The sequence below is a fragment of the Ctenopharyngodon idella genome, chromosome 4 (genome assembly GCF_019924925.1).
Source record: "Ctenopharyngodon idella isolate HZGC_01 chromosome 4, HZGC01, whole genome shotgun sequence".
NCBI lineage: Eukaryota > Metazoa > Chordata > Actinopteri > Cypriniformes > Xenocyprididae > Ctenopharyngodon > Ctenopharyngodon idella.
This window is the reverse complement of record NC_067223.1, coordinates 24,548,408-24,560,504: the sequence shown is the minus strand read 5'-3', so window position 1 is coordinate 24,560,504 and position 12,097 is coordinate 24,548,408. Positions and strand designations below refer to the sequence as shown.

The window sequence follows — 12,097 nt, the reverse complement described above, 5'->3', positions numbered from 1 at the left end:
AAACAGCTTTAGAGAATTTGATGTTTCCCCATTCAAAGAGAAAGGAGCTGCAATTGCATGCCCGAGAGGCGTTTCAAAGATGGCTGCCGAGTGAAATGACTTGTCTTAAAGGGACTTTGATAATAAGCGTATTTGGTGTGCTGTTCAAGGGGATCGAGGGCTCCGAGCTTGGAATTTAGCCCAAACCCAGAATTCTCCCCATATCACCATCCGGGAGTGAGGAGCAGGGTGGCGGAGGGATGCAGAAAACTGACGAAGTAACCATAGGTGAGTCGGCTCTCGTCTGTGAATATATTCCTCCTCTCGAGCTGATTAGATAGATCATGTAACGAGGCGGTAGACTTGATGGGATCCATATGCAGCTTTATTATAAACAATCGTAGTCATACAGGCAATGGTCAAATACCAGCAATGTCAATGAACTGTTAATACTCAGGTGAGGGAGCCCTCTGGTGGCGATCGGAGGGAGCCACAGAGGCCAAGTTCGTGACAGACCGTTTGAACGTGTTTCTCCCAAACTTTGTTTATAAAACATCATTTGTCGCTTGAATTCTGCATTCTCTTGAGATGCAGACATCCAAGAGGTGGACAAATAACTGTATATACTAGTTTAATTAGTGACACTTTATGCCTACATTTTAAAACCTTTATGGCAACAATATGGCAACATTTTATTTTGACTATGGCAACATTTTTTATTAAAAAATATTTATTTGAATAGGGCAACATTGTATTTTAAAACCTTTATTTTAATATGGAAACGTGACACCTCATTCTACAATATTTCTATGATTAAATCGCTGACTCCTCCCCCATCGGCCGATCACTGTGTGTATACTCCATAGCAACGAGGTCAACCCCGCCCTTTCTTCAGTCTATTCCTTAGTAAAAGTTTGTCTCAGCAGCTTTGTGAATATGTTTTAAGAGAAAACTCTTAGATAAGAACTTTTACTGATATTTAGGGGAACTCTTAGTGATAAGTTTTATTGGATACGCAGTATTTTCCTGCTAAAAGCCATGCCTTTTTCCAATCTATATCTTCTACCAAAGATCTCCAATAGAACTTTCCTCTTGGAGAATTTTTTTTCTTGAATTGAAAGACCTGCCATACATGTCTATTGGTACATTTCTTGTCCAAAAGATCAATTCCATCCAAGAACAAAGTAGATTTTATTGTGACTATTCTCCTTGGATTATATAGAGAGTGGCTTTTAACAAGATGAATTAATCCAGGTGAGATTGCTTTAACCACTGTGTTAAACTCTTTTGGAGGAATCAGGAAATTGTGAAACCTTTTAAATAAGGGAACGAACTGAAGGAAATACCGTTAATATTATTTTGGAACCACCTGGGGAAAAATAAAGATTTATTTCTGACAGTGATATCACTGTTATTCCATAACACTGTTTTATGAGGTGAAAAACTATGAACATAACACAGCTTCCAAGCAAGGAGACATTGTTGATGAAATTTGGACAAGGCAATAAGTAGTTTAGAAGGTAAATAATTACAGTTTAAAATAAAGGAAAGGCTACCAATTTTTTCAAATATTTGGTTGGGGATAAAATACCAAATCGATCTTGGATTGGCAAGACATCTTTTAAGCCAATTTATTTTAATGATATTTATCATGTCAGAAAAATCTAAAAAAAAATCAATGCCTCCTTCTGTTCTGCTGAGAGCACCTCTTTTTTTTTTTTTTTTAATTTATGAGACTTCTTATTCCAAATGAAATCTAAAAAATTCTTATTGACTTCTTTGGAAATTTTGTTCTCAACAAATAAGGATAAAGATGGATATACAAAAAGAGAGAGACCTTCTGCCTTTGATAGGAGGACTCTACCAAATAACGACAGGTCCCGCTGTAGCCAGATATTAAGAATATTTTTAGATTTAATTATCCCTGCTGAAAAGTTTAAGTGTTGTCTTGCCAGAAGATTTTTAGTAATATAAATACTTAGGTATTTCACTGTGAACTTAACCGGAATATTTTCTATGGAATCATAATTCAAATCCTGGACAGACATGATCTCACATTTTGAGATATTTAGATTTAAACCAGAAGCACAAGAAAAATGGTTAATTAAATCGAAAGCCTTTGACACACCAATTCTTGATTCTGAATAATGCTCACAGATAACAACTCAGTAACTAATAAAAATAAAAAAGGAGAAATAGGGCAACCCTGCCTTACACCACGCTGTACATCAAATCTATGAGAAGTGTCAAAATTAATAACAACAGAACTGTTTATTCCTTTATAAAAACATAGAATCCCCAAAACCAAACAACTTAAGTGATTTTAAAAGAAAATAGTGTGCAATTGTGTCAAAGGCTTTGTAAAAATCAAGAAAGAGAATAAGACCTCGAGAGTGCATGGAATCTGTGTAATCCAACAAATCCAGGACCAGTTTTATATTGTTGGATATATGACGGCCTTTTAAAAAAACAGACTGCATTTCAGATATTATAGAGCTGAGATTCAGTTTTAATCTATTGGCATAAACCGAAGTCAGAATTTTATAATCTACAGTAAGAAGCGAAATAGGGCGCCAATTGTCAATAGACAAACTATCTTTGTTGGGTTTAGGGATAAGGGAAATAGTCCCTTGTTTCATAGTTACTGTCATCTTTCTGAATCATACATTCTTTATACATATAATTGGTAACTGCCATTATAAAGCTCAGATGTGTCAGGATATTTATTAATATAACTCAGATTGTGTTCATCAGAAAGAAGAAAGTCATGTACACCTAGGATGGCTTGAGGGAGAGTAAAGCTTGGGGTAATTTTCATTTGAAAGTGAACTAATCCTTTAAAGGTCAGGTAGGTAATGTTTTTCATAAATACTTTTTATATTACTGGTTGAAACTCTCTTCACATCCTAATGGCAGTCAATAATAGAAGTGTAAAAATGTTAAAAAATTTATATATATTATGTGGAAGTCTCAGGACCAAAAAATGTGTGTCCTATCAGTTCAGATGCAATTATAAGATGTCCTGCCTAGGAATAGACTCTGGTTTCTGTTTTTCTGGAACAGATTTTGAACAGAAGTAACTGACGCTGGCCTTTGCCTTCCAGCATATGTATTTCCATACCTCCGCACGCCCTGCTCATGCAGACATCACTTCATCAGTGTGTTTTTTGAGGCTATGCAGAGTTGTAGACAGACAGTCACCAAGAGCCGCAAACAAACAGCAGCCACCATTTACCGTTCCTCCTGAACCAAAAAATAACCGTAATTACGAGATGGCAACAGTGACTTTCTACCCGGAGCTGTTCAAGTCCTCAGACTCGGATTTATGCACCCAAAATGAATCTTCTGCAGTCTGGTGGTACAAGTCAGAGCTCTAAGTTGTTTACACTTAATATTATTGTAAAGTTATGTGCTTTGAGACATGAGATAATTTAAGCAACCTTCTAAGGTACAGTTCGGGGAACAGGCCTAGAAAAGATATACCTTTAGTTAAAGTATACCATTAGAGTCTTTGTAGCGTGCTAAGAGATAACGTTATTAGGGAATCCAGTCATGATTGAAACCTTCAGTTCGTTCCCTTATTTAAAATGTAAAGTTTTAAATAAGCATACTTGTCTTACACAAACACATCAATGGCCTTTATTAATCCCCTTGAGTCGTATGGATTCATTTTTTTATGGATGAATGCATTTTTTTTTTTTTGTCTTCAGAATTTGGATCACCATTCACTGCAATTATAAACCTTGGTGGACTAAGGATATTTTTAAGTATATCTCTGATTGTGTTCTTCTGAAAGAAGATTGTCATATACACCTAGGATGGCTTGAGGTTGAGTAAATCATAAAATAAATTTTCACTTTTAGGTGAACTATCATTTTAATAAGAAGTTAAATGCTGAAATGCAACTTTATGCACAACATTTCCATTGCATTCCCATTGTTTTGCTTATTTTAAGCAAAAACTCACTTAATTTAGCAATTTTTCAGTTTTAGGTTTTTTTTTTTTTTCCAGAAAACAAGACAATGTCTTGAGCAATTTTACTTCTCTAGTAAATGCATCTTGATTTAAGAATTTTTTGATATTTGGACTGGAAACAAGACAAAAATACTAAGTAAGAAAAGCATTTTTTTTGCAGTGAGTACGTTAAAACATGCTACCAACCTACTTACTACTATCATGTCTTAGCACATTCCAAACATGTTTGTGTTAAAACATACTAAAACTATCATCATAGAAACTTTTATGTGTATTAATGTAGATAATGTATTTTGGTGTGTTAAATAACAGTCTGGCTTCTACAACACGGTCTTCCGTGAGGCAGTTCAGAAATTTGGATTTCCACTGAGAAATTGGCCACAGGCAATTGCTGTCTGTGACTTATTATAATGAAATCAACAGAATAAAGCTTTGAAGCATTGAGCTGAGGCAGAGATCTGTAAACACTGCATGCTGTTAACCAACTTAATTTTAGCCACTATATTTTCAGGGGTGATCATGGAGGAGTGGATGTAGCTGGCCTTATGTTCTCAGTCCGGGGGACAGGGATAAGTAGATTCATTGCGAGTAAAAGTGTTCACAATCAGAGATAAACTTGAATACAAGATGTTTTTTCTGTGATCCCAAAATAACTAAAATACACCCACGACTGTCACGATATGACACTCAAAGACAGGTAAACACATCCAAAACATAACAGGGTGCAAACACATCCAACATAGAACAGTGTCTGGACAACTGAGGGATGTGAGTGGTGTGCTTTAAAGTCCCGTGAGATGAGGTGCAGACAGGGAACAGGTGTGTGTGATCAACTGATGGCTGAGTGAGTGCAGGTGAGGGCCAGGGAGGATGATGGGAAATGGAGTCCAGAACAGACGGAGACTGTGACAACCACAGGGTATTTTTATGCTCAATGTAATTACCAAATGTGACCCATGCTGGCAAAATGAGTTGCAATGAGCACATTTTCAATAATTAGTTATTGTTATTTTCTCATTCTCTGTTAAAAAAAAACTTTAAAATGTATGATTCGTTGGAATCCAAAACAAAATCACCTAGCAACCAAACCTTAAATTCCCTGGTAATAACACCATATTTGGCACAAACCAAGTCTACATCCATATATCTATAGGACTTATAGGATCTATAACTTTTCTTTTTTTTTCTTCTTTTTTTTTTTTATAAATATTATGCTTAAAGTATTGTTTCATATAAACGTATTATACAAAATATTATTTGAAAAAAGTTCTAGATCCTGTTGTATAATATCAAGGAAAGGTAGTTACCCTGCCTCCTTGTTTATTTTAGATGCTTTTTTGCTACACATATTTTACCAATGTATTGAATATAATGCATTGGTTACAATGTTATTTATTTATTTTTCTAAGAAATACCTTATAACAATTACTGTACATCTCTGCCTATACTGTATATGTATGTGTGTGCCTACCCATGAGGAGGAGCAAAACTGGACTGCCAGTACTCAGAAGTGTGTGTTTGCTCAAGGACACAAAGAACTGTGGTTCTGCTGCATGACCTTTATAAGCAATCTTGCAATCTTGCAACAGCAATCTTGGTTGAGTTTACTGAAGTTAAAGGACATGGACTGCTTGTACCTGCGAGACCTTGAGAAGGATCTTGGAAAAGTTACATCAATTAAAGTTTAACTTTGGCAGTAAACAACAGGAGTATAAAAAAATGAAGAGTTGATTGCCTCTTTGGAAACTGTTAAGTCATTAAACCACAGACGCCAAGAAACCCAGAGCTGACTACACCATTGACTCAAAGCAGGATTACTGTACTTTATACTTTAATGATGACGTTTTATTTGCCTTTACATTTTTGTAGAAGAAAAGTAACCAATTAAAATTAAAACTGCCTAACAAGGCTTTGATATATAGTGTTTTAAGACATAAAACTTAAGAACATACCACAGAGAAGTTTTCTGACCAAATTTAGAATTTAGGCCAGACTTGACTTACTTTACTTAACTTCCTGCACCAGTTGGAAGAGAATGGACATCTTGATCCGTCTAACAGTCTGCACATGTTTTTCTGTCACTGTGCCTTCATCCCACGGCTCCAAATCCACCTTGATATATTGTGGGACAATCATCCCCTTTCAACAGAGGGCAATCTCTCTCCTAATCAGCTGTGGCAACTGTCCCATTCTGAAGAGGGTGATGTAGTCATCATGTCTTACTATTTTGTTTTGTCTATTCATTCATATTTATTTTTTTAAACTAATTCATAATTTCTTATAGATTCCACAAATAGACTGGATAAGCAGTGGTCTTATCCCCAGTGACACAAATTCTAGCATCCAGGTTCCTGAAATTGAATGTGGAACTTGATGGACTGAAGACTGCTGTGGACCAATGCAGCTATCAGCCAATTCTGGAATAAATGTTCACATAGCTGCACTGCAATATATGCATAGAATTGGCTATATCTAAGAAACTGGAAGGATCAACAATTTTTTTACTTTATTTTACTTTCAGCTGTTCATATTACTACAATAGCAGTTCCATCAAGCTTTTGGGCACTTTAAATGCAAAATGAATAAGAGAAAGAGTATCTGTTACAAAGTTTCAATAATTAACATATTGTTGACATGTATATAATATTATTAATATTAGACAAAGTCCTACATTGTGATGTATTCAAAGTATTGGCTACATTGAAAAGACACTTAACATGTCAAGTTACATCGACAACTTTGAGGGTGAGTATTATGCTATCACCTACTAGTAAATCTAGCTGATAAGGCTGGATAACACTGCATGACTTTTACACCGATTTGATCAGCACTTAAATAGAGTTTAGTTTTAAACGTCATTCACCTCAAGGTTTATGACTCCTAACAGATAGTAGCAATAACAAGAGCTTCCCGTAATCGACGTTAAGAGGAATAACATAAGAGGGATAGGGACATCCTTTGAAATAGTACTGAACACTTTTTACAGTGTATTATACACTGCTCAAAAAAATTAAAGGAACACTTTTTAATCAGAGAATAGCATCACGTCATTTAAACTCCTGGGATATTGATCTGGTCAGTTCAGTAGCAGAGGGGGTTGTTAATCAGTTTCAGCTGCTTTGGTGTTAATGGAATTAACAACAGGTGCACTAGATGGGCAACAATGAGAAGACCCCCAAACAGGAATGGTTTTACAGGTGGAGGCCAATTACATTTTTTCCCTACTCATCTTTTCTGACTGTTTTTCAGTAGTTTTTCATTTGGCTAGCGTCAGTGTCACTACTGGTAGCATGAGGCGATACCTGGATTCTACAGAGGTTGCACAGGCAGTCCAACTCCTCCAGGATGACACATCAATACATGCCATTGCCAGAAGTTTTGCTGTGTCTCCCAGAACAGTCTCAAGAGCATGGTGGAGATTCCAGGAGACAGGCAGTTAGCGTGATATTTTTCTGAGGTCTACGCCCCGGAGCTCTGTTTGGATATCGAGTGCAAGTTGTAAGCTCTCTGTGAGCCTCCTTGCAGGATAGTAGTTAGTAGTTTTTGGGTGTTGTTAGGTCTCCTCTTGATTTAGAGGGTTGTCATTTGAGGCCTCCGCTCCTAGAGCTCGACTATTATTTGCTAAGTCGTCAGGCCTCCTCTCATTTGAGAGTTGTCTTTTTTGAGGCCTCCGCTGTCTGAAGCTCTGTCATGACAACAGTTGCGGGTTGTAGGCTCTATGTGAGCCTCCTTGCAAGATATCCTGAGTGTGGAACGTTGTTAAGTCTTCTCTCGATAGGAGAGTCATTATGCTGAGTCCTCCGCTCCTAGAGCTTGACTATTATTTGCTAAGTTGTCAGGCTCTCTGTGAGCCTCCTTGGCTAATATGGGCATTGTCAGGCCTCCTCTTGTTTGAGAGAGTTGTCTTTATTGAGGCCTCCACTCTCTAGAGCTCCACAAAGATAACAGTTCTGAGTTGAAGGTTCTCTGTGAGCCTCCTCACAAGTTTTCCTGAGTGTGGAACGTTGTTAGGCCTCCTCTCGATAGGAGAGTCATTATGCTGAGGCCTCCACTCCTAGAGCTCGGCTTTTATTGTTAAGTCATTAGGCTCTCTGTGAGCCACCTTGGCTAATTTGAGCATTGTCAGGCCTCCTCTCATTTTGAGAGTAGCCTGTTCTGAGGCCTCTGCTCTATAGAGCTCCACTGGATATTAGTTGCGGGTTACAGGCTTTCTTTGTGCCTCCTTGCGAAATATCCTGAGCGTGGAACGTTGTTAGGCCTCCTCTCGATAGGAGAGTCATTATGCTGAGGCCTCCACTCCTAGAGCTCGGCTAGGTGGTAGGGTAGTGTGCTAGGTAGTTAGGCCCTAGTAGGGCCAGCTGGACTCAACCTGTCACTGCCCTTGGGTTAGAGTGTTGCCAGGCCTCTTGTTGAGGCCTCGTTTCTCCAGGGCTGATTTTTGGGAAGTTCTAAGTATGAACATAAATAGGCTTCCTCTCTTTAGAATCATCCTGTTGAGGCCTCCGTTCTTGAGAAGCTCTGGCCTATGGTTGTTGTGGTGTGCCTTAGGGATGAAGACTCTTTGGGTCTTGATTTAGCTCAGCCAATAAGGCACTCATCCCTTCAGCATGGCAGCATGGGTATTCTGTTCCCCATAGCAACTCCTAGGGGATGCAGCGTGAGTTCCCTTTCGAAAGGCAACGTCTAAGGTTACGCATGTAACCATGGTTCCATGAGAATAGGAAACGAGATGCTGCGTCTCTTTGCCATGCTTCAGGCATTCCTGCTCAGGTCTCTTTCAGACAAGAAGTGGATGATGTTATTCACAGGTGCCCTTTCATACTCACTGTCAAGTTCATTGTCGTGTTTAGACTCACGCTTCAGAGACTTGGCATGCCATAGGCATTTCCCATAGCAACCCCAAGAGGACGCAGCATCTGAGACATTTTATATTATATGAAACACCTATTTGCAGTGGTGTTGGATGACAAAACATAATTTAAATTGCCTGTAGGCTTTATAAAATGTTAATTAACCCTATCTGTGACTCACTGTAGGACAAAGGGCAAAGCCTCCAATTTCGGGACTGTCCCAAACTGCAGTCACCCTAGGTGTCATTTCCTATTAGGGATGAAACGATTACCAGTTTGACGATAAATCATGATAAAATTCCCCACGGTTAGTATTACCGTTTCATATTTTAATTATCAATAAACCGTATTCAATTACCGTGATTTGAACAACTCATGATAAATAAATACTGTTTAGCATTAAGCAAAGTTTTAAGCAACAGTCTCACACAGGCGCAGCACACAGTAGTTTTCATTTCGTGTGAGAACATGGCGGAAAGCTGTGAGGTAAAGCTAAGAGAAATTATATGAATGAATATATTAATTAATTAATTATATGAATGTTCTGAGTGTCTTCAGAAAAGTTTTGATGGCATTTTGTTTTCATCTTCGCTCGATGTAATGCCTATAAAGTAGTGTTTATAATCGTGTGTCGTCCAGGTTGGAGTGCCCTCTGGTGGCAATGATGGGCACTCTCACTGGTGATCGTGACACACCCAGTGTCAGAGAGTGGATTTACAGAGAGTTATATTTACATTCAGCCTGTGTGCAGTTTCTGTCTGGTTGATGAAAAACAAGCTTATGTGGATTCTACAATTTTAAACAATTTGGATAAGGCATCTAGAATTATTTATGGAGCAGATAAAATACCTATAATCATTTATTCTCATTTTGATTTGACCCTTTTCTTTATTTAAAGGCAAAAGGCTGAAACATGAGATTTACCATTTTATGAATTTTTTTTCAAAGATGTATTTGAACATTTCATATAAATAGTTGTCAGTCATGTTGTCATTTAAAATCAGAACATCATTGATAATGTTATGTTTTTAGTGTTTTAATTAAATAAGATATACTTTTATCTGTTGTTTGTCGATTTTAAATGTAAAACTTGGTAAAATGATTAATGTGTCAGTACTTTTTGAACATTTCCAGCACATTTTGACAATACTGTGATAATATTGATAACCGCAATAATTTTGGTCACTATAATTGTAAAGAAATTTTCATACCGTTTCATCCCTATTTCCTATGGGAATGGGAATTAATTACTGGGCAAATTATCTACTATAAATTGCTTACTGTAATGTAAACTCTGACATCCCTTTACTTTATCATGGTATTCCTATAAAAATTACTATCCACCACAAACAAACAAAGGGAAAAAACATGGTACACATGGTTTTCTCATCATGGTAAATTCTCATAAAGGTAATTTTACATTAGATGAATACTTATGATATGCACCCTGATCCGTCATTATCTAGAATGTAAAGCAGAAGAGAATATAAGGAAAAAATCATTTAGTATATGAGGGTGTCATTTAATATGAGATGACTGAATTGCAAGCTTAACAATGCAGTTAAGTTAGCGTTAGCTTACCTTTTAATGAAGCAAGACAGGCTAACCTAAATATAAACACTGATTACCGACGTAGCTGACCAGCGCGCATATTTTAACTATAAACAAATGTATAAATAAATACAAAACATACATTTAAAGATGTTTTATTAACAAAGTTCGGGAGGAGCACGTTCAGATAATTAAAGGATTAGTTCACCCAAAAAAGAAAATTCTGTCATTTATTACTCACGCTCATGCCTTTTCACACCCGTAAGACCTTCGTTAATCTTCGGAACGCAAATTGAGATATTTTTGTTTAAATCCGATGGCTCCGTGAGGCCTACATAGGGAGCAATGACATTTCCTCTCTCAAGATCCATAAAGGTACTAAAAACATATTTAAATCAGTTCATGTGAGTACAGTGGCTCAATATTAATATTATAAAGCAACAAGAATATTTTTGGTGCGCCAAAAAAACAAAATAACGAATTATTTAGTGATAGCCGATTTCAAAACACTGCTTCAGGAAGCTTCAGAGCATAATGAATCAGTGTGTCGAATCCGCAGTTCAGAGTGCCACAGTCACGTGATTTCATTGCCGGTTTGACACGCAATCCGAATCATGATTCGACACGCTGATTCACCATCTTAGACTTATCAATTTTTGACAGCGAAACAATCGCATATTTGATTAACAAAGCAAAACAGACCAAGCTAAAAAAGGCCATTTCATCTATATTTTCAACCTCTCTTTATCAATCCAACCATACCAATCCATCCTTGCATACTTCAAATTTAGAAGCTCTTAGGCTAAATCTCATTTAGAAACTCTATTTTTAAGATGAGTCCAACAAACCCGTTACAACTTTTGTTTCCAAAAACGCCTCAAATCCGTTCTCCGACAATCAAGCAAAAAATTTCTCCAGTCACTCTTTCTGCATCAGGGAAGCAACCTCAGCAGCCCAAACGTCACTCCCAGCTGCAGATTCAAGCTTTCGGAAGATGCTTTCCAAAGCTACATCAAGACCAACTGGTTCCACATCAAAAAAGCCTACCAAACCCTCATCGGCTAAAAAAAAAAACAATTCTGAAATTTCATTCTTTCTCCGTCCGGCCAGTCTGCCGGCGACTCTTACTGGTCCAATGCCATGAGTATTGAACTCCCGTCGGGCACAGCGAGAGGTCTCCTGGCTGGGCCCACTAGCCCGATGCTGTGAGTTGCTCCCGTCGAAGGCTTCATGGGTCCCCCTGATAGGGCATTCCAACTCTCGCTGCTCCTCGTTCGTCGGCCAGTAGAGCCCATCCACCCGGTGCTGTAAGCTGCTCCCGTTGGAGGCAACACGAGCCATCCTGGTCAGATGGTTTAATTCATGCTGCTCCTCATTCATCAGCCAGTAGGGCTCACCAGCCTGACGCTGTGAGCTGCTCCAATCATCAAGCTGCGTGAGCTCTCCCGACCAGGCGTCCCAAATTATGCTGTTCCCATTTTGGTAGTCCAACGCTGTGAGCTGCTCACTTTGGACTTACCTCTGTTTGTTGACAGTTTATCAGCATCCCTCCACCACCCCATCTCCTCACTTCTAGTTCTAACTATTCCTATCACACCCGGGGGAGTACTCTGGGTTCGGGCCAAATTCCGAGCTCTGAGCCCTCCCACCAGACAGCATGCCGAATACACGTAACCTTTACTCTATTTAATTATTTACAAGTGTGAACTCGTGAATTGGTATTTGCCACTGCGTGCTTGGGA

At 38.1% G+C, this 12,097-nt stretch overlaps 2 protein-coding genes across 9 annotated transcripts in view; one reads left to right on the top strand and one right to left on the bottom strand.

Annotated features, from left to right (window-relative positions):
* The window catches only part of LOC127511094 (guanylate-binding protein 1-like), a 290,795-nt gene that overhangs the window by 33,967 nt on the left and 244,731 nt on the right, over positions 1–12,097 (top strand). The window lies entirely within an intron of this gene.
* LOC127511100 (tripartite motif-containing protein 16-like) overlaps positions 1–12,097 on the bottom strand; it is a 123,778-nt gene that overhangs the window by 47,583 nt on the left and 64,098 nt on the right. The gene's annotated exons all lie outside the window — the stretch shown is intronic.